Here is a 22359-nt window from a genome sequence, read left to right as displayed (position 1 = left end):
TATACCAATTTGCATTTTTGTATGGTTAATTTGCGTTATGAAACTGAGAATGTTAAGAAAATATATACAAAGGTACAAAAAAAATGCAAATGACCCAGTAACATTTTATTCTGCTAGAGAAATAAACAACTATTTTTAAAACTTGTTCGTAAGTATAACGATAATGAGCTTTTTTTGGAGTTACCCTTGAGCAAATTAATATCTTAGTCAATAGCAAATGCGACGTGCATTGCCTTCACAATAGGGGGCAGGGAATATTTCTCAAATTCCTCTTTTTACGACAAACAGTTTCACAAAATTAAGTCTGCATCGTAATTTTCTTTATAGCGTCCATAAGTTGTTTACCGAGTGCAGGAACGGAGCGTGAGTCCGCAAGATGAGGCCCAGTGGGGGGAGGGGAGGTCCTCATTCCTTACCTAATGTGGAAGACAATGCCGGCCCTCAAGGACCATGTGAAAGTTATTTTGGGAGGACTGGATGCCACGGGTTTCTTTGTGACGTTGTATAAGGCAGTGTTTTAATTGATCCAACATTATACATAACTTGACAAGTGTTTTTAAAGGCGATATTTAACCTATGATCATTGCGATTTTATGTAGAAATCGAAAATGCTACACCGCACGAGTGGTTTTAATTAAAAACAGCTAGATCATATCTTTTACAGGAGAACATAAATCGCTTTTTAATAATCAATTAGAACAGTATGACTGTAGATAATGAGGTGTACCGACATAGCCACCCGAGCCTAACGATTACCTCAAGACAGTATATTATCCGCTTTGAAACGGATTAAGTACTTTATGAGGGCTTACACTGTTGAGTGTTGACGTTTGACTTTTATGGGCGCTAAAGTACAGACTGAGAACAAAATTTTGGGTTGTTTTGCAGACAAGTTAAACAGTTGTCAACGAAACGACGTTATTGTAGAAAGGACCATTGTGTTCCCTTCTACAACGTAAAAAAATAAATAAACTGGGGTTTCCATTCCACGGACATTCGTAGTAGGGAAATTCAGATGGTTTTTGAGAGATTGATATATGTGCTTTTTAATAAGTAGGTAAACATTGCGTTAGACAAGGGTTCGGCAAACTTTTGAGAAGTGCCAACGCCAGTAGTACCAAGCCGAGAAGAGATCACCAGTTTTAGAAATCTCAAAAATCTGCAAATATTGTTTTCGGTTGTCTAAGAGCAGTTAAATTTAAATAGTTTAGGTAACTTGAAGAGCCGCATTTGTGTTTTGTTATAAGAGATCGGACAGATTGGCGTCATTGCTCGCAATAATGTGGACATGACTCCAAATTTGATTAAATAATTAATCATTTAATTATTTTAATTTTTTTTCCTGACATTTAATTTTGTTCCCTATAGTCAATAAATAGGACTTAAATATATTTTTGATATAAAAAATGACCTACAGAAAATTTGGAAAACGTACTGATTATTTTCTTTAATAAATTTACATTATAAGAAATCTTTGTGTTATTTATTGATTAGGAATCAAAATTAAGCCTCAGGTAAGAAATTAATTAAATGATTAATTATTTAATCAATTTTGGAGTCATGTCCACATTCTTGCGAGTAATGACGCAAAGGGTCTAGCAGGCTAAGGAAGGAGAAGTTGCCCCTGTGACGAATATCGGATTTTTATAATGTTATTTGTTGGCTATCTTATAATATAGAAACACCTTAACTTTCAGCTCCCTATCTTGAACCGTCACCGAGATAATGTCAAAAACGTCATTTTATGGACACATTTTTCAAAGTCGTTTTTCTCCTGAACTATATAAGGTAGAGCAATCAAACCAAATCATAGCTACAAAGAATGAGTAGGAGTATAACTCAGATTTTTTTAAATATTGAATTCCCTGAAAAAATTATGATTAAAATGTCAGAGAAAATTTTGACAGCTCTTTTCAACAAGTAATCGTAAAGGTACACCTATGGAAAAAATCACATAAACTGCAAATAGTATTAGCTACTACCATGCGATAAATCAATTCAATATAATTGGTGCAACATACTTAAAAAAAATTAAATGACCCCGCCCGACGTTGCTTAACTTCGGTCAAAAATCACGTTTGTTGTATGGGAGCCCCACTTAAATCTTTATTTTATTCTGTTTTTAGTATTCCGCGGGGCTCCTATTTCTGGGCAGTTTGCCCTTCGGGCATCTGAAGCAACCTAACGAACCTATCCTACCTATGAATTGGTTTAATGTGACTATCGTCAAAACATTACACAGGAACATTACGATCTGCGTGATCTTACGATCTGCCTACGACATATACAAAAAGTTAGAGGAATAATGGAATCAATTTATATTATCTAACCGTGTGTTACTTTATAACACTTTATTATGTTTTGATATATGTACGACAAAGAAACAAAACGTATGGATATTACATACATAGATAATATACGGACAGGCAATACAAGATAGTCACAGTAACTTTTTCTTAAATATGCATCTCGGGCCACAGGGTGAAAATAAAAGCGCACAGCCCCACATGCATCCCTCCTGCTCCATCGGACGTGGCGTGAAATGAACATCGCTTCCGTGCAGGCTGTGCGGCCGTTGCTCCAGTTCCCCACCCCCTGTGGATGCAGAATTGCAGGACGTCACTTAGCACAGTCATTACGGCTTCTGATAGTGGGAAACACGGGTTTGGTTTTTCATTTGTTTTTGTCTAGCCAGCCTTTTATCTACATGGAAGAAAAGTTATATTTTCCTATTATTGCAGGTTAGGACGGAAGTATACAAAACCGGTGCAGTTTGATGTGTTCTACATTGAGGATGTCGCGGGCAGAGAATAGTATTTCATAAATCGTACTAGACTTTCTAGAACCATTTTAACCTGAAACCAAGAGGTTAACTGAAAACGCGCCTACTCTACTTAGCTTTTGCTTATAGTCCGTATCTTTAGGTATTTAAATAAAAGTAAACAAAATCTACCCTCAAATGGTTCCTTAAGCCAGTTGAGGGTAGATGAAAACATTACATGATCAAATAATGTAGGTTAAGTCAGGTCGTTCAGTGACAGATCCAGGTGATTTTGTATTTGGTTGGTTAACCAATAAATGTTATAACTACCCCAAAATTTACAAATTACTTTTAATGAAATACCTAAAGATACAGAGTATAGTTTCTTAGATATTGTTTTCTAGTTGGACGTAAACAATCCAACCTAGTCGGGCTACGAATATTAAACCAAATACCGTAAATACAGAAGATAACAAGCAAGCCCTGAATAAGCTTTTCCCACAATATTTTACAATAGACGGCCAATACAATAGCGGCTCATTACATTGGCTTGTCGACTCGCCTGCTTATTGCGCCTCACTGTCCAATAACTACGTGCCTCGGAAGACTAGACGTCTAGGAATAACTTTACTGTATTTACTAACCATTATTTCACAAGATTATTTTGGTTTAAAAACAACTTTACAATGCGAATCTAAAGTACATTTTTCAAACCAAAAATATGATTGAGTTTTTGAGGTGTTCGATACTCGTACTATAAATCAGTGCTGGTTCCGTTGGGTTCGCCCACTAGAGTTGGGTTGTTGTAAATGTTGTGAAACCACATTCGTGACTCTGCATGGTTGAAAGATAACTATTACTTTCTTATTATTTTGACGGCCTCCTACCTAGCCTAGTCGGTAGTGACCCTGCCTACGAAGCAGGAGGTCCCGGGTTCGAATCCTGGTAAGGGCATTTATTTGTATGATGATATAGATCAGCATTTCTCAAAAAGTTTGTACATTTCGATCACCTCTCAGATTGCTATAAAAATTGGTATGCTGGTAAAGTACATGAAGCTGAACAACTTCCACCATATTTCCCAAAATGTCCCAGAAAGTTTCTATGAAACATTCCTTTTTTGTTACCAAATGTGTAAGGAAATCTGGTAACAAAACAGGAATGTTTCATAGAAACTTTCTGGGACATTTTGGGAAGTATGGTGGAAATTGTTCAGGTTCATATACTTTACCAGCATACCATTTTTTATAGAAATCTAAGAGGTGATCGAAATGTACAAACTTTTTGAGAAATGCTCAGATATTTGTTCCTGAGTCATGGTTGTTTTCTATGTATTTTAAGTATTTATATATTATATTGTATCGTTGTCTGAGTACCCACAACACAAGCCTTCTTGAGCTTACCGTGGGGCTTAGTCAATTTGTGTAAAAATGTGTCCTATAATATAATAATATATCCTATAATATAAAAACTTCCTACAATAAACTTTGGGGTTTCCGCCACCTGATAGTAAAAACTTTGTTCCTAACGTGATTAATAAATTAGGATATTTCCCTGTCTCGGATTCTGCGCAAAAGGTATATATCATAGTCTAATAAAACATGGTCTTCCATTCCCAGAGTGACACGGGCCTACGTCACAACAACATGGCCGCTATATATAGCGCTATCGCATATTATCATATAGCGCTGTCGCATGATGACGTAGGCCCGTGTCAGTTAGGTGACCTAGAAAAGACGGGAATGGAGTACCAGGCGGAGTATATTATTATACCATGGTATATATTAGTGTACCGGGGTACAAGAAAATTGGTGTAACTTTAACTTCAGACGGGATAATTTGTTCAAAACGAGATATAGCCCCTGCAATGATTATCAAAACATATTAGGCATGTTACTTGAGTAAAAAGTGTAACTAAAGACTACCTAATATGAATTATGTTTGAGTAACGAGACAGCGAAGTTGTTAAGAGTAAGTGGTAAGTGTAAGAAAAATAACAGAACATCAAATTTACACTGTTTATTTTCTTTAATGGCCGAGCCGTCGTTTCATCAACGTAGCGTAATGTAATTTGCAGCTAGTAAGAAAAACAAGCTTTTAATCAGTGCTAGTCCCAAGATATTGCCGTAATTTGTCAGATGAAAGAAGGCAACAGTAAACTCCAACAGGTCTATTAAGTAAAACCACATGCCTGCATGTAACTGGACAGCGAGTCATATACTAGAAGATAATTAATTAATAACAATAGCCTAACGGATCTGTGTCATGTCATAACTTTGCCGTGACCGTGATTTTGTTTTCTTTACCTTTGTTTTAATATTGCGTAACAGCATGTAGGAAATAATATGATTAATAAGCATATAAATGTTGCATTGTGACGACGGATTATCTACAATTCTATTCTACTACAAACAACTATATATAGGTATAAATCTTATACAGTCAAGGACTTTATATGCTGAGCCATTTAGGGTTCAAGCTAGTAATTAGGTTGTCAATACTAACGCTATAACATCTCCAATATAAAGTAAACCTTAAATGGTCAACTCAACAATTAAGTCTGTGACCGTACAAAATGATGAGTGGTGAGAAGATCTGTTCTGACTGAAGAATACTGACTAACTAAACTAAATATATATAATATTTAATGTTTTTTCAGATAATGATGTTCTGAAACATATTATTGGCCGAATGCATGTTTCCAATTCCTTTTCACAATAACAAGCTAGAGATCTCATATTATTTAATGTCACTGTGGCAAGGTATAAATTGGAAAAGAAATCAAATTCCTTGGCCGTACTATTGGACCATTCTGTAAGATGTAGTTGTAGTGAGTGCGCTGTCCCCTGCGCTGTGGCTTGTGGCGCTGCAGCGGCTGCGCGTGCGCCGTAAATCTCCTGTTATCTAATTGGCCGAACAAAAAGCGGCGCGTGCCGTCGGAAATAGATACCATAGAGCTACGTCTCACTACACCACGCTCCATGGTTAGGGGTTGCGGTTCAAGTAATAAGATTAACCACTAGTTTAATATAATCGTTTTGTTTTAACCACGCTTTTTAACCTTTATCAACGCAGAGGCCATTTAGCAACCAAATGCACTGAGAGAAAAAACTAACAAAAACACACTTAGAATTACAAAAATAAAACTTAATCCGGGGACAAGGAGAGTCAACTAATAGGAACAAATTGACTTTTGCAATTTCCATTTAGTAGGAAATACAACTTCTATATTTGTAATTTGAAGTATGCTAGAGTAATTTCAGAAATTTGGTTTTGTTATTCCGAGAGGTGCTTTAGCAATATCCCTTCGGGTGGCAGCACCTCCGGTTGAACGGTAGGAGAAATGGCGCGGCCATTTTTTTAAATATGCCTCTAAGTGGCAGAGGCCGCGAGAAGGTTCGGTCATAACAAGCCCGTAATTGGCAGAGACCGTCTCGCGGCATCTGTGCGACGCTGCATTTCGCGCCTAAAATAAAACCGTTAAAACTACGCCTTGCTTGCTCACTCTTGCAAGATGCATTCGTCAATAAACAAGGATGGTATTCCCTAACGGTCGAATTCCCGCGTAAAACAAAGTTTGTTAGAAATGACGTGATGTTCCTGCCCCACCTCGCCCATTACGCGCCGACTGTCGTCGAGCCGCGAACATTCAAATGGAATACGCACTGATAAAAAGTGAAATAAACTGTGTGAATCGTGTTAAATGTATTGTTTTGTCATAAAGACTGTTTTTTCTACAATCAATTGTTTTATTTCGTATTTATACGTATTTTTACATGAAAGTAGAAAAAAATTGGTAATATGAGATTAGAACAAGTCTAGCATAATTCACATAAATATAATAGAATTCATTGGTATACAATCAAATAACCAATTTTATGCTGAATTCAGTGATATATAGTTTGTATATATCATTCATAGATTTTTTTTGGGAAACGGTCATATTTCTAACACGCGCCAAATTCGCGATGATGTCCCGTTGAGGCCCCGCCACTTGACGTATATTTTTCCAAAATGGCTGCGCCACTCAACCGGCTTGTTATGTCTGTCCGTCTCGCGGCCTCCGCCACTTACCGTAGAGACCTCGAGGAGGACAATGCCACTCGAAGGGATATCGGAGGTGATGACGTCATGGGTGAAAACTAACCGTTTTGTAATTCTAAGCGTGCTTTAGCAATATCGGAGACGAAGACGTCATAGGTTTTACTAAACTGTACTGCGATTCCAAGCTAGCTGTTGTTATTCTAGAGATAATGACGTCACAGGCAAAAACTAAACTGTTTGCAATTCCTCCGCCCCTAGCAAACGGGCGCCGCGAGAGCATGTCGCGCGCGTGGTAGCTACCCGTCTCTATTTCTGTCTGTATGAATAAAAAAGCATTTGGTAGTATATCTCTGTACTAAAGAGGCACTATAAAAGCCTGTCAAGATATTCTACCCATTTCTTTCTTATTCATACAGTCAGAAAGAGACTAGTAGTTATTACGCGCGCAACATGCTCTCGCGGCGCACCTGTGCTAGGGAGGTTGGAATTTTTAAACAGTTTAGATTTACCTTTGATGTCATTATCACTAGAATAACAACAGCTAGCTCGAAGTTGCAGAACAATATATTCCTGTAGACCCCAACTACACAGTAGGTCGCGGGTTAATATGTCCATGGCCCACAATATATCCTAAATTTATTATTTAACTTAAGTATGTTTTAAACAAAGAAGACACGAGACACGCCCGCCCGACATCCGACACAATACTAACTCTAACCAAATGAACGTAGCAAGTAGCTGTGTTGGTATTACAAAACTCGTTTAGTGATTGGTACAACAATGAACATAAACACAACAAGTCTATCTACTAAATACCAGTAAACTTTGTAATGTCGCTATAGTAACAACTGAATTGTTATTTTAAATGGGGTAATGTTATTCCCGCGAACTCGTTTTTTAGATATTACAAAACTATGTAAGTGAGACATTTACTAAAATCATAACTTGAAATCACAGATGCTTTTTTCCAAAAATCACAAACTTTACTAGTAAAAATCGGAGAATTTTAGTAGTAATAAAAATGGATTGTAATAAATACTGAACTTTGTTTAATGCTCCATTTACTAAAGTCTGTTTGCTGAAATTAGATTTAGTATTACTGAGCTGTTTGTAGAAATAAATAAATTTTACAGAAATAGTGAAACTTCCATGATTACTACTAAAACTTCATTTTTTCCCCCAGTACAGAACTGTTTATTAATTCCTGGTGGTGATTTTTCTCTCAGTGTGGGGCACTTATATCGTGATCTGATATTCATTGAATAAGACTGATTTGATTGTCATTTCAGTCCGGATAAAGGTTGATGTAGTTACCTAAACTAAGGTACTTATTATTGGTAGGCTGATTCTCGAAAAATAAATTACGTATTAGGTTCCTATTATGCACTAGATTTGGCTCAACTGAGTGCTAAATTATTTTGTCTGTTCTTGACTTTTTAAGTCTACGTCCGAACCGATCATTTCGATTTATGTATGTTATGTTTAGAAGAAATTGCTCGCTAAATTAATGAATAGTACTCGATTTACGACTGCTGCATTTGAAGTCGAATGATTACATAAAAGTCAGCCATTTTAAATCATTAGCTTTTAAAATTAATATTTTAAGGAATTATTTATAGGGAACTGCTAAACAATAAGATTACTAGAATAAATCGGTTCAGTTTGATCATTTGATGTAATTAATGTATTCTGATGTTTCCGTCAAGTTGTCCCACGATATTTAGTCCTGTGCCAGGCGTCTTTAGACAACGACAAATTATCTTGACCCATTTCGACTGAAGGCTAAGCTAAGATACGTTAATCTTTAATTCTGACATCATTTGTCTACTTGTAAGGGATTTTCTCGAAGCTTTAAATACAATCTATTTTTTATTTTTTGTGGTCAGGTCCTCAGGTTACGCGCAGAAAACAGGAAAATAATAAAATATTTCACCGTCACATTAACATTAGAACATTTGCATATCTACTTAATACCTAAAGGAAAAATCCCTTATACAAGTAACAATGTTTTTATACAAATAAAAACGTTGGTTTACCTAGATAGAGATACACTCATGACATGTGATAATGTCTCACACATTCCACCCACATTTTGCTCGTGTAATCCATTCTAATTTTCCTAATCTAGAGCATTGCCGTTTGACCTAGAAATAGTACATTATTGTCGAGGCTCGGAAGCAGCTACTTGCAGGCTGAGGATTCGTTTTAAACGGACGACCTTGGGAGTCCGTTTAATTGAATCCGAAGCCAGCAAGTAGCCTTCCAGCCGAGTCATATATAGTGCTTTTCTCAAAAATGGTGCAAGAAATATAAATATCATAGAAATATTTTACAAAAGCAACGTTCTTACGTATATATTTTCACGGAAAAAAGTAGAAACAATTGAAAAAATTAGCTTTGCCGCCTTTTTATTTTTTTAATAAAAAAATAGAAGTGTATTTTTCTGCCGAAAATACGCCAACCTATTTGAGACAGCTAAATAGTCGCGGTACTAATCATCTGTTTGGCTGTTTAATGGGCCTGTGCCTTCATTTGATATGGCCATTTCAACTTTTAAAAAGTTTGGAACTCGACAAATAATGGAATTTGTATGCAACATTGCAGTCCCAAAATCGAGACTGCAATGTTTTTAACTTTTTAATTTTTGACTGACCATAAACTACGCGCTTCGCGACCTATTTTTTAAACGGCAAAGTCGACTTTGCCGTCCATTTTTGAGAAAAATATAATAGTCCACACAAACAAGCTGCTTGTGTTCTTGGGACTCTTATTAACTTGTCCTCGCGTAAGATTACATTTTCTATTTGTTTTAGGTACCAAGTCGTATTTACTTTACCGCCGCGTGTCTGTTTCGGGAGGTTATTTGATTTTATTTGAATATATCAATATAAGAACAATACGCTGAGATAATAATATGTACGATTAGTAATAACTACAGTGTTATTGTACCAATACTTCTTTATTAATATCGATTTAAATAAGAACTCTATCAAACAACCGTCGTAATTATATCAAAATCCTTATTAGTATTCCAGTTTGGTTAAAGGGCGCATGGATGAAGGGTAGGTATATTTAATATTATATTATTATATGTATTTTCACGCCACTGTTCGGAAATGTGGCAATAGATGGTCTAACACCAAGCTGGAGAGTAGGCAATAGCTGTAGCACCTGAACCACCACTACTACAATGTTTCATTGTTATCATCATCTGTCATTGGTGACGGTTCGCTACAGCAATGAGTATCATTTAAAACATAAAAATCAATAAAAGGTCTTTTTTGGCGCAACTTTTTCATTCAAAAATAAAATTAGGTTATTTATAGGACCAATTTCTTGTTTGAAAAAAAAAAAGACATGTCAAAACCATTCAGTTAATTTTTTTTTAACAATTATCCATTCAGTTCACGCTTAAGGCGTTTTTTACTTTTGTAGCTGTTTGTGTTTTTTTTACCAAAAACGCTTCTAAGTTTAGAGTCGGTTTGAAGCAAATAACAGAAAAACGCCTCTTAAAAGTGATAAAAAAAGTAAAAAAGGCAGGATTTGAAAATACTTACTGAATTGGATAGTGTAAATTGTGTTTGCCTAAAAAATACAAGAAACGCGTATATCTACGCTCGCTATAAAAATGAGTTCTTCTAGTGAAGAAAATGATATTCTTACACTGACGCCTACCGAAATTCAAGAGACAGCACAGGCAGTGGCTAGTAATTTGCTACCTGAGAAATCGCGGGCAAGTACTTATAGTTATGCAAATGTTTTCTTATTTCCTCGCAGTAGTCGTGAAAAGCACTATGTAATGCCTCGGCCGGAAACGCTAAAGATGGACTCGTATTATTTGAGTCTCAAACGACTCGTCCATCTTTTAGCGGTTTTCCATCCTCTCCTACAATGTACTATTAATATTAGTCTTCAGTCTCCAGCAAAATAACAAGTGTATTTGTAAAGGATGATCCGAGGAAATTTGATAAAATATCAACGCAATGCTTCCATAAAATCTGTAGATACTGCACAAGTGCACATCCCGATGCAACTTGCAGCACAAACTGTTTTCTCCTTTGTGATACGGCATAGATTGGGTCGATCTAACTGTAAGGTTAATATTGCGTAACAAATGAAACAATTGCGCCGGCGTCCTCAAATTACATAAAACATTTAACTCTTGTCGTATAATATTTCGGACGGTTCATAAATTGTTATTAGATTTGCAGCGTCGTTTGGTTTGATACGAACCTGCCTCTACAATTCTACATATCCCGCGGGAATATTGGCTTTTTATTCGTTTCTATACACTTTGTACATTTGTTTGTAATTGACACTTGCACTGGAAAATACATACTTCTAAAATACTAATTCACTTAATTTTACTTTTGCGTCAAACAAGACAATTATTTATTAATAATTGATATTGCGATCAAATAATAAATCAAAACAAAATTATGCATTGTTATAAAAAGCTTGTTTAAACATATTTTACACGACTACTGTTGACTACTCTACAGCACTAAGTAATATTCGCCGGAGCTTGCAAAACCTTTGTGCTTCAATCGCGACTCTATTCATGCCGAGTTTTTTTCTACCATTCGTGATTGCTTGCACTGTCATTACAGGCCCACGACTACGAGACTATGACAGAGTTGTGAATGTTGTGACGGTGATTACTGGGTTTTAAATTACCTATAATTTAAAGCCATTGGTCAAGGCACAATATTTCTATTATAACAGAACTGTAGGTACTGCTGCCATTACCTATATAACCAAGATCTTAGATCTTAAGATTGTTACCAAGAGTATAAGCATTAAAACGACGCTTACAGTTTAGGGACTTAAACAAAATGTAAAATACATTTTAACCAGCCTCTGATGTCACGTGACATAATAGGTGCATTCGGTAACCTCCATATATAACTTAAAAACAGTATTTAAGCAAGAGACAGAATAGAGGGTGGTAGGAGTAGGGAGATAGTTCGCGGACAGTCTGGCCACCTCATTGCGAATGTCTGAGCTGGAGACAATGTAAGTCTGAGACGGTACCGCTTTTTAAAGAATACGCTGGTTGGAATATTTCAGCTGCTATGTACACAGAGACATTTTCACGAGACGGTTACCGTTTTCCTCGGTTTAATCTTAGTAAAATATGCAGTTTACTTTCGTCTCGCAAAAAGTACACTGCACTTGTTGCTAGTTAATGTTGTAAATAAACACTTTAGTGCAATTTAATGGCATAAGGCACTGGAATTTTATTGATTTTCTTATATAAGTACCTATAACGACTCCAGGCTTCATAACTTCAATATTGCAACCAACGCATAAATATTACTTTGCCATTAAACTTTACTTTACCTATAAGAGATTGGTAAATTAATGGCATCATGATATTATTTTTGGATATAAGTAAGAGAAAACTGCATTGAAAAACGACTTAACGTATTAACTTATCTATACTTCTTACGAGTACGAATACCTATAACTTGTTTTAATTCCCCCGCTGACCTCTTTCGATTGCTCGCCCTCACCTATTAAGTAATATCTGAAATATAATCTCATACCGTAAACAACTGAGTGTTTAGAGTAGATGTAACGCGATACAAGGCGGTGCAATGGTTTCAATGCCTCCAATTAAGTATGTAACATTAGTTGAGTTATTAATTTCTTTTGCAATACCTAGTACTCGTAACAGTCGTAACGGATGCGTAGGGAACATAGGTACATTTCCGCAAGCGATGTATAAGGTTAGGTTAGAGCACACCAAAAATCTCGGCACCAGACTTGCGCCGCCGCCTCATCCCGACCCGCTCAGTAGTCTTTGTAGGAAACTTCATACTGTTATACATTTGGTTTTAAGTACAGTGAAACCTGGTTAAGTGGGACCTGGATAAGTGAGAAAACTCTATAGCTGGGACTCATGGTGCGGTCCCGACACTTTAGCACTGAATTACCTCTGTTAGTGAGATAAAGCGAACCTCTATAACTGGGATTAGTTGTTGTGATTTTATAGTCACATTTACCTCTATAATTGAGACAGAGAGTGTATTTTACCTCTTTTACTGAGACTATATTTATAAGATTACATTTTCCTAATTGTTTCTTAGAATTTTATAGGAATTGACCTCTGTATCTGAGATAACGTCAATCTATGACCTCTCTAACTTGGACTTTATGGATCAATTTCCGTATTCTTAATAACTCTTAGTCTATCCACAAATTCCGCATTTGCTTAATTGTGTCTGTCGACTTCAAGTTTGATTTAGTTACTTTATGTAATTAAGACTATCGAAACGAAAGCTGAAATCTTGATAAGTAGCACGAATAAACAAATATTCATTTAATACATTTCTAAGATGCAATGAAGTCCGTATCAAATTTAATTTAATTTTAAAATATCTATCCTTTGGAGAATCATTCAAAATAGTTTCAAAGAAATATTTAAACAACCTTAAAAAAATATTTAGGGACAAGGATTATTTTACCTTATTTATTTTTAAAGATACAAAATACCTTATTAACCACCTCTATAACTGAAATATACTCTATGCTCACCTCTATTAATGGAACCCTCTGTAAATGAGACAGAAATTTATTTGTACCTGGCTAACTGAGAGCCTGGGTAAGTGGAATACCTCTTTAAGTGAGACAAATCTGCTCGTCCCTTGAAGTCTCACTTATCCAGGTTTCACTGTATATGGTTTATGACAAACAGACGAGTTCGGGCGGTTTTAGAGTGCTCTAATCTTAAGTGGGCACTATGCAGGGAGTCGAAGCAGTGCTAATTATGCATTCGTTGTAGTTCGACCTTAAATTATGAACCATGACATAATATGCTTTGATAAAAAATATATATATTTATTTTATGTCCTAGCATAAAAATAAGCCACCACCAGGAAAATGTGAATCCATTACAAACCGCAGAGTACACAAAGCGGCGAAATAATTGAGTTCTCATTCAAAGCAGCTTATTTCAAAGCTATGAATGCTGCAGTCGCCCCCCTCCAGCGTTAAATTGGGTCAAAACTAAAAGTGGGTTTGATGTCCTGGTAACCCGGTGACCTATGTACGCCAAAGCCCGTGGTGTGGTTACACACATCATAAAGCCTCCTGAAATAAGCCTCGCCTTTTCGAGAGAACTATTAATTTTGCAAGACTTCAAGCGGTATGATAATTCCCTCATATTAAAAGCAAACAGGCCGCTGAGGGCTACGCAGTTTACAAATAGTTATTTACGTGCGAAAAATATGATATGATGAGTTGCGAATTACCTATTCGCACGTGTATCGTACAACGTTGTGCAGTATATATGGCCCTTTAAATTTTCGACGTAGTTACGTAATGTGCTTATTATAGTACAGGGTGTCGTAATGGAGCACCAGATGTACTGTAAATATAATAACATTACAATGTATGTACAGTTGAAAAGTCCCTTGTGGCCACATGTTATGACTAACAACCGTAAAAACTCTTTACCTATACCTAAAGGTTTAATGCGCAGCGAATTTGTAGGAGTTGAGCATGTTCACGATTATGCGCAAATTGTAAATGTGTTAGGAAAATATTAATTAGGTTAAAAAGCTACATTACTTATGCACCACACCCTCTTTATGCACGAAAGTTTAGCCGTCAGCGATTACGAACACGGGGATCGTGGTGAATGTGTCGTTCTGAATTTATTGCAGAACATTATGTTTTTAATTAGGTACAAAGATGAAAGTTTAAACGTTAGGGGGCGCCGGTTGGGACAGAAAAAGACAATTATTTAGAAAATAAATCTCGGATCCAAAATATATCCATATCATCCATAAAATCGGAGAAATTAGTGTGAAATAATTGTTTTTCCAAATATTAGACGTCTAGGCTTTAAACTTTAACAGGGACCCTGAGTGTAGCCTGAAAATTAACTTCTTCCACTTGATTCAGCATTGTGTTCGGGTCGCCTCCTTCCATGTCAGTATCAGGGCACCTAACTCAAGCAACCGTATATCTATGTATAAATCTATTATCTAGTAGTCTATTCCTTTTATCTACAGAGTCTGGTATTGGGACAAAGGCCCCTTGTGTATGCTGCATTGTAAGTAAAAGTTGTATTTAAATTGAACGTTTAAGATATACTCAAAACCCGTAAAACCCTCCCCGTGTTCCCAATAGTGTTGTCTATTTGTTGTTTTCTTGGTGTTGTATGTGAGAATTGGATGAACAGGCTAAAGGTGACATGACAGTCCATTTCCAACGACAGCTGCACTACTGTTAATTTTACTATGGAAATTGACAACAACACCGACGCGTTCAGTACCAGTAGTGCAGCTGCGGTCAGAAATGGAATGTTACCATAATAGTACTAATAGTAGAATAATATTCATTGTAGTTCCTCTCAGCACATGGCTTACTTATTTGCGGATTTTCATTTTATTCTACAACTACATACACCCCTATGTTTATTTACTTGTTTGCTTGCTGTAAATCGGAACATTGCAACAAATATTTACAAAACAGTTTTATAAGCTAATACCCACATTATATAGTTTTGCAGGGCTGTCGCGTATCAAAGAGATTGTCGCGGCATCCGCAATGGATGAGTCTGCGTGCATTTTCGCTCTCAAAGCGCTGAAATGTGCAGCGCATGTAGGCGGTGTGTGGGGCGTTACACCCGACATTATTTGTTGCATTGAAAATATTTTTCTTTGTATTAGCTCCAATGTATTTTCAATAAGGAAGGGTGGAGATATATTTTTACATTATACAGTCCTAGTTTATGATTTTAGTATTCGCTAGTGTCCGACCGAAGGTTCGGTTTCGGTTTCGGTTTCGGCCAGTTTCGGCCAAAAAATCATGTTTCGGCTGTAGTTTCGGTTTCGGCCAAAAAACGGCCGAACCTTTCGGCCGGGCCGAAACTTACGAAATGGTACTTCGGACAAAGACCAAAAGTTCGGGAATAAGTAGGACAACAATATTAATACATATCTACATATACTGATTCATGTATAGGTACAGAAATTAATTGGTTTATTATAAAACACAATTCCACTAATGAGAGCGCCACTGGACGGTCGACGCAGTCTTAAGAGGCCAATACCTATAACGCGCGCACTGTCTAATTGTATCGGAGTGAATGAGATAGCACTGTCGCACGTAGCCGTTGGCCGAATATCAGCTCGGCCCGAGTCGAACGATGTCTTTTTCGCTCTTATTCAGTCATTTTTCTATCTACCTCTAATGGCAAATTTTAAGCGAGGCTAAAGGCTACGCTCAACTAGGGTCGCAAAGTTGATTTTATCAATAGTTAATATTTTGCGAAGCTGAACAGCTGACTATTGATTAAAACGAAGAAAAAGCCCTTAAAAGTGTCCCCAGTACAGTTTTTCATACGAATGCTCGACCTTAGCCTCACTTTTTACCTCAATTTACCATTGGTTTGTGTTCCACATGTCCTCTACTTCAGCTTAGCCTTTGGCCTTGCTGCGCCATGCTCGGCCTGCGGTCTCGCTTTTTAATACAATGGACATTGGTTGGAGTCTGCGCTTAACTACTTATCCTGAAGCCTGAAGCACGGCTTTGACTTCGCATGAAAGTGCGCCTCACTGGAGCACTTCTGACCTTTAAGCCCAGGTGTAGATCGGTACCCGGCCTTGCGATATTGTTAACAAAAAATTTCGCGCTCGCTGCGCTCGCGTTTTTGGTTGACCCTGAATCTACATGTTAGCTTGACTGGTGAATGAATAGAGTTAGACCAAGAAAATTCTGCAATGATTTTGATAGCATACGCAATGCTACTAGTGCAAATATTATTTATACGTCATAATTTCATAGAAGTTTTGACGTTTAAAGTAACACTTGCACTGCATGTGTTATCAAAATCGTTGCAGAATTATCTTGGTCTAACTCTAGTAATTTTCTTAAAAAACTGCTTAAAGCCCCCCATTCACACTCCTACCTTGTAGTCCGCCTCGTTGGGTAGGATTGTGTATGGGGGTTGCGGACTACGAGCCGTCCTACCGTTTAGCCGTTTGTAGGACGGCTCGTAGTCCGCAACCCCCATACACAATCCTACCCAACGAGGCAGACTACGAGGCGGACTACAAGGTAGGAGTGTGAATGGGGGGCTTAAGTAACATCAATTTCAAGGACATTGGGTGTTGACAGCCCCATAATATGTGTGTAAAAGCGGTTTTATGACATTTTTTCAACGATTTTAACAAGTCTACAAAAGTTTCGGTTTCGGTTTCGGCCGAAACTAGAGCCAAAGCCGAACATTCGGTTTCGGTTTCGGTTTCGGCAAAAAAACATGTTTCGGTCGGACACTAAGTAGTATTCGCACACGTATGCGCATAACAAAACATTTGAGTTGGAAATTTGTTGTTTAAATAAACATTGTAAAGATTTCCTGACAATGAATTAATTAAGTACCATTAATAAGCATTAGAATATTTATTACAAAGGTGTTTAATGTAAACTTGTTATTGAGGTTGGGAAATTAGTTTGGAGTTAATTAGTCAATCGAGAAACTATTTTACGCAATAGTGCTGCGTCAGGCCAGGCCACTTGTAAGCGAATTGGGTCGAGTCGTCCAAGAGCGGGAGGAAGTAAAAAATGATTTTAAGAAATAACATTCAACAAACATATTTTTTTCATAAAAGAGCCGTGCCTGTAAACAAGTCTTAAAATGATAAACTATGTTAACATATTCTGTTAAACCAGATTTGACCAATTTGTATAGATATAGATATATCTAGTCAAATGTTGAAAAAAAAGGCTTAATTCTGGACGGTCAATGACGAAATCAAAATTGCACATCTGAGTAGGTATACCTAGGTATACTAGGTACGAGGGGGAATCAAAAAGAAATTAGAAACGCTATAATATCATGGAATTACAGGTATCCTGTTATTTTTTACTTTTAGGCAACCTCTTTATTAGTTTATCTGCATATTCAGTATTAAAAAATCTGGCATCTTCGTCCATAAAAAAAAAGAATCACAATTTTAGGTACTAATTTTCCTTTTTTTTTAGTTTATCGCTAATACAGCCAATTTATAGGAGATTTTTAAGAATCAAAGAATGTGAAGTAATTGCAAAAGATACATACTCTTGATTACGCAATACGCAACTCTTTAATTCAAGCACAAGATTTTGCGCAGCATTCTTGGGAAACTGCATGGTCTGAGGCCCAAAATGATCTTAAAATTAGGTATTTTATTTAACTGCGTTTTTCTTAAAAAGATTCTTCTGATTTTTATTGAACAATGTTTGATAGGCCTTATTTTGTATTTTCATATTTATTTTTGTGGTATGTTTCCATTATTTTTTCTGAATTGAACAAATAAATGTGTGAAGACCTAAAATTACTACCTTTGACATTGAAAGGACATCCTAGCCTGAAAATTAAAATTTACAAGCATATTATTAAATACTAATTCATTCTTAAAAACCCAAGTTTTAATTTAAGTACCAATTTTTATGACTTCTTCACCAAAAATTTTGAGAAAATCGTTCCTGAATGATCACAAAAACTTGCCTGAATTTACTGATATTAAGACATCACTTACCCTACTGTCATTGTTTATCGATAACATAAAAAGTAATTAATTTATTTATGTCTTTACTTATGCAATTTATTACCAAAAAGTGATGTATCATGACCAATAATCAAAACGTATCTTTATGTGTTTAGCTGATATCAATTCTAAAGACTTTTTGATGTACCCTCGTAAACTCAGCAGTATAAGTAGCTTGCACATTTTGGTGTGTGTGTGTGTGTGCGTGTTTTAGCTTAGCTGCGGCTAAATTGTTAATTATGTTGGAACTGATAATTATAAATCCCGGTGTTTGGAAAACTATTACAACTTCTTGCTTCTTTATGTCATATTTCAAGTGTTAAATAAATAAAACTTTGCTCTAAAGAAAACAAGCTTCTATTAAAAAAACGGGAAATGTTAGTTAATATGTGGTGAAGGTGAGTAGAGTATCCGCCCTATAAAATAATCGTCACGCAACACAAAGCAAATACGTAATGATCCGTTTAACACCCCACGCAGGACGAGAATGACATCAGCACGGGCTGGATACAAAAAATGGGGCTGACAGGAACACGGATTCAGCTGTCATTTAATGTTTTTCTTCCAACAAAATAAGTTAAATTATAATCAGGATAGCCCCGTGGTCGTCAGTTATTTTATAATGTCTCTCTCATCTTGTATAGATGCAGCTTTAGTATGATAAAAGACATACCCATGATACCCATAGCGATTACCTATTAGAAAGAAGACAAGAATCACCAGAATTCGGAGGGAAAGGAAGGTTAGATGAATTGTTGAATAACTTTGGAATACAAGGAAAAAACGAAGAAGCGTCCATTGACAGATACGAAGAAGGCGCAGATAGTTAAAACGTCATTAATGAAATCGTTTGTGTTTATCTGTCATTTTGACTTACGTATTTGTAAGTAAGGTATAAAACCAAAATTAAAACTAATTGATACTTGTAACGTTTTATGGATAAGGGGGTTAGTCTGTAGCGTTCACATTCACGGCAACTAAGCCTACCTACAAGACAATAGTCCTGAACACTACAGGCTTAGAACCAAGATTGAATCTGTGGCTTCGTCTGTAAAAGAAACTAGGCCACACTTGAGCACGAGAGCTGGGCCTTTATTCACTATGATCACTAAGCAATTGCTCCAAGTGAACCAATATAGATTATACCTCTGTTACGCACAGTTATTAAGAATCTCGGGGCCAAGGTATACTTGGGACGAGCTCACAGTGAAGAGAAAATGTTTTGTGAATGATAGGACAGCTCTCCGGGCCATTATGCCCGTCCAGCAGTTTAGGGTTAACGAACCCGAGTGTCGCACAGTGGGTGAATTACGTTTTAAGCTTTATTTATGGGACCGCTTTAGGCTAGTGTAAACATGGCTTGATTTTTAATGGGAGTTTTGCTACTAAGATGATTAATAATAATAAAATAGTGATTTATGAGTTTAATATGGACTGATCGTTGGCAGTTGAAATGTATGTGACATTTCTAGTAGAGTCGAGCCAAGCCAGCAAACAAGCCACAGCTAAGCGAAGTTACAGCCACGGAAGCAAGCGTTTGCGTTTCAACAGAGAAGAGAAATACACTACTTTTGTTACAAATCTAAAAAAATATTTAATATCTAAAGCTTTTTACACTCTCGAAGAATATACGAACGACGGATCGGAAAATATGTATTAGTTTTAAGTGTAAATTTTAAATTTTTTCCCTAGGTTAAGTTATATTTTAAGATTTGTCACGCCCTAGCAGGGTCCATGCTGTACCTTATAATGTTATTATTATAATATGTAAACACCTTGTAATACCATGGTTGGCATTCAATAAATGAAATGAAAATGAATGAAATGAAACATACTGCCGGAAACTGACCCTTGATAAACATTATCTACTTAATTAGTAATTATACTTTTCCCACCCTAAAAATTGGCGAAGGTAGCGCAAATATCAAAAATTGTATAGCATGAATTATACATGAGTCTAATTTGTAGGTATCACCTCGTACTTGTGCTACTTGTCTACTCAATGGGCACAATTAACCCCTGTATTTAATAATTATGCAATGAATGAATACATTAACATCTATAAACTGATCTTAAGGCACCTAATTCCCACCCACGTCATTAGTACCAGATACTTACCTAGATTCGTACAAAAGAAAAACGTCACAAGTTTATATTGAGACCCACGGCGCATAATGTATTTAGGCAAAGTGTATACTAATAAGTCGAGCTTCTTTTTTCTCGGTTATCCTTGTGTATAATTTTAAAGTTGGAAAGAGAAGCAGCATGCGTCAGGTGTACCATAATTAAGGCTGATGTATTCCTTTGGCACCGTTCGACACGTAATGTGTTTCCTTTACTGGCGGGCAACCGGAATGACAAACAGCTATTGTCTATTGTCAGTGGAATATGGGATGCTTTTGAACCCTTAAAAGCGTATCTTGAGAAAGATGGACTGTATGCAACATACCCAAGGCACAGTTTGATATATTTGATTAAATAAAATTAATGGTAACAATTATCTACTGATTGTAGCCAACGTAATATCACATGTACCTACCTAGTGATAAATAGTTTGCATTGAGACGTTTTTACTTACTTTCTTTGGTTTGAAATTTAGATATTAAATATGTACAATATAAAATCATAGATTAATTACCTATTCGAATAACTAATTATTTGAATAACCCAGAAATATCGGTTAAGTGCTCGAGTTTTCCCAAGAATAAAGCCTAGCTTCATATCCTTATCCCCTTTAATCAAACTTTTAATAGCCTAACTCGTGATATTAAAGTATGAATAACACTCATAAAGAATAGTTTAAGAAATAACACTCTTTGCTGTCCGCATCTTTATAAGCACCTTAAATTATATATACATATGTATACATAGCTATAGCACGACGAATAAAGATGTAAGTATAAATAAAATAGCCAACCAGAAACATTCGCTTTGAAGGCTCGGCAGGATTGTTATCCATGAAGGCGGATAGAATAGACATGTAACGTCAATTATTGTTATGGTGAAACCCTTGTCAAACGCTCACCTGTTTGGAGATACTGCTCCGGCAAGTTACGTTACGGCTGATTCATCGTTCAAAAATCTGAAAAAAAATGAAAAAAATATCTGTTAGTGCTATAAATATAAATAACAAGCAGTGTTAACTGTTAACATTATATCTCGGCATTAAAATTAGGCAAGCGATGACCCTGTTAAGCCGGTAAAGCTTACTACATTGCATTGGAGCAGTAAATGAATTTCCTAAATCGCAATAATTCTTCATCGATGTTATAGCTGGTAGGTACAGTCAGTTGGCAAAAATACAATGCATAAGCCACAATGACGCATGTTATGTTATAATATTTATATTTATACATCAAGTTTTGAAATAGTCTGTCATTTACGATGCATGTAGGTACGATTGGTTGTTGTGTACACATATGACATATAGGTACATTAGGTACCTAATTGAACTTTCCGGAAATAAAGCACACCCAATGGCATTACATTTTAAGCCATATATACCAACGCCTCGCCTGATTTTCAGGGCGGGTATTGGAGGTGCAAATTGCAATTTCGATTTTCCCCTCCCGTCATATCTAGGTCAGCGGTAGGATATATTTGCGAAATGCAATGTGTTATACTTACCGTTTATACCATAATATTGGATTTCCCGTTTCCGAGATGATTCGGAAGTTTGGATGTTATACGAGGCCGAGCTGAGGCATAATATTTGGGTCTCGAGCAAAGTTTCGAACAAGAAAGGTTTTTATTCTATAATTAAAATGCTTAGCTTAGCTTTTAATTAAAATAAGAAAATATAAAATTTTAAAATGTTTGATTACGGGTTTTGTGATCAATATCACATTATTTTGACTAAACGGGACTAGATCGACTATTTATATACCAATTATATCTCGAATGCTGCTTTATAAATAAATAAATTTTACGAGTCCCTGGGTCCATAACCTATAATATAGTAAATAATACGCGCATACGTTTTGTACTAACTGTGAAAGTGTGATGTATTCT

General features: G+C 36.2%; 1 protein-coding gene across 1 annotated transcript in view; it reads right to left on the bottom strand.

The window, feature by feature from the left end:
* Positions 1 to 22359, bottom strand: part of LOC134799569 (myosin-I heavy chain) — a 119020-nt gene that overhangs the window by 54120 nt on the left and 42541 nt on the right. Inside the window, exon 2 of the mRNA XM_063772002.1 lies at positions 21374 to 21430. The gene's annotated coding sequence lies outside the window, so the exon portion shown is untranslated. The remainder of the gene's footprint in view (positions 1 to 21373; positions 21431 to 22359) is intronic.

Source organism: Cydia splendana, chromosome 18 (genome assembly GCF_910591565.1).
Source record: "Cydia splendana chromosome 18, ilCydSple1.2, whole genome shotgun sequence".
Lineage (NCBI taxonomy): Eukaryota > Metazoa > Arthropoda > Insecta > Lepidoptera > Tortricidae > Cydia > Cydia splendana.
This window is presented reverse-complemented; position numbering and strand designations above follow the sequence as displayed.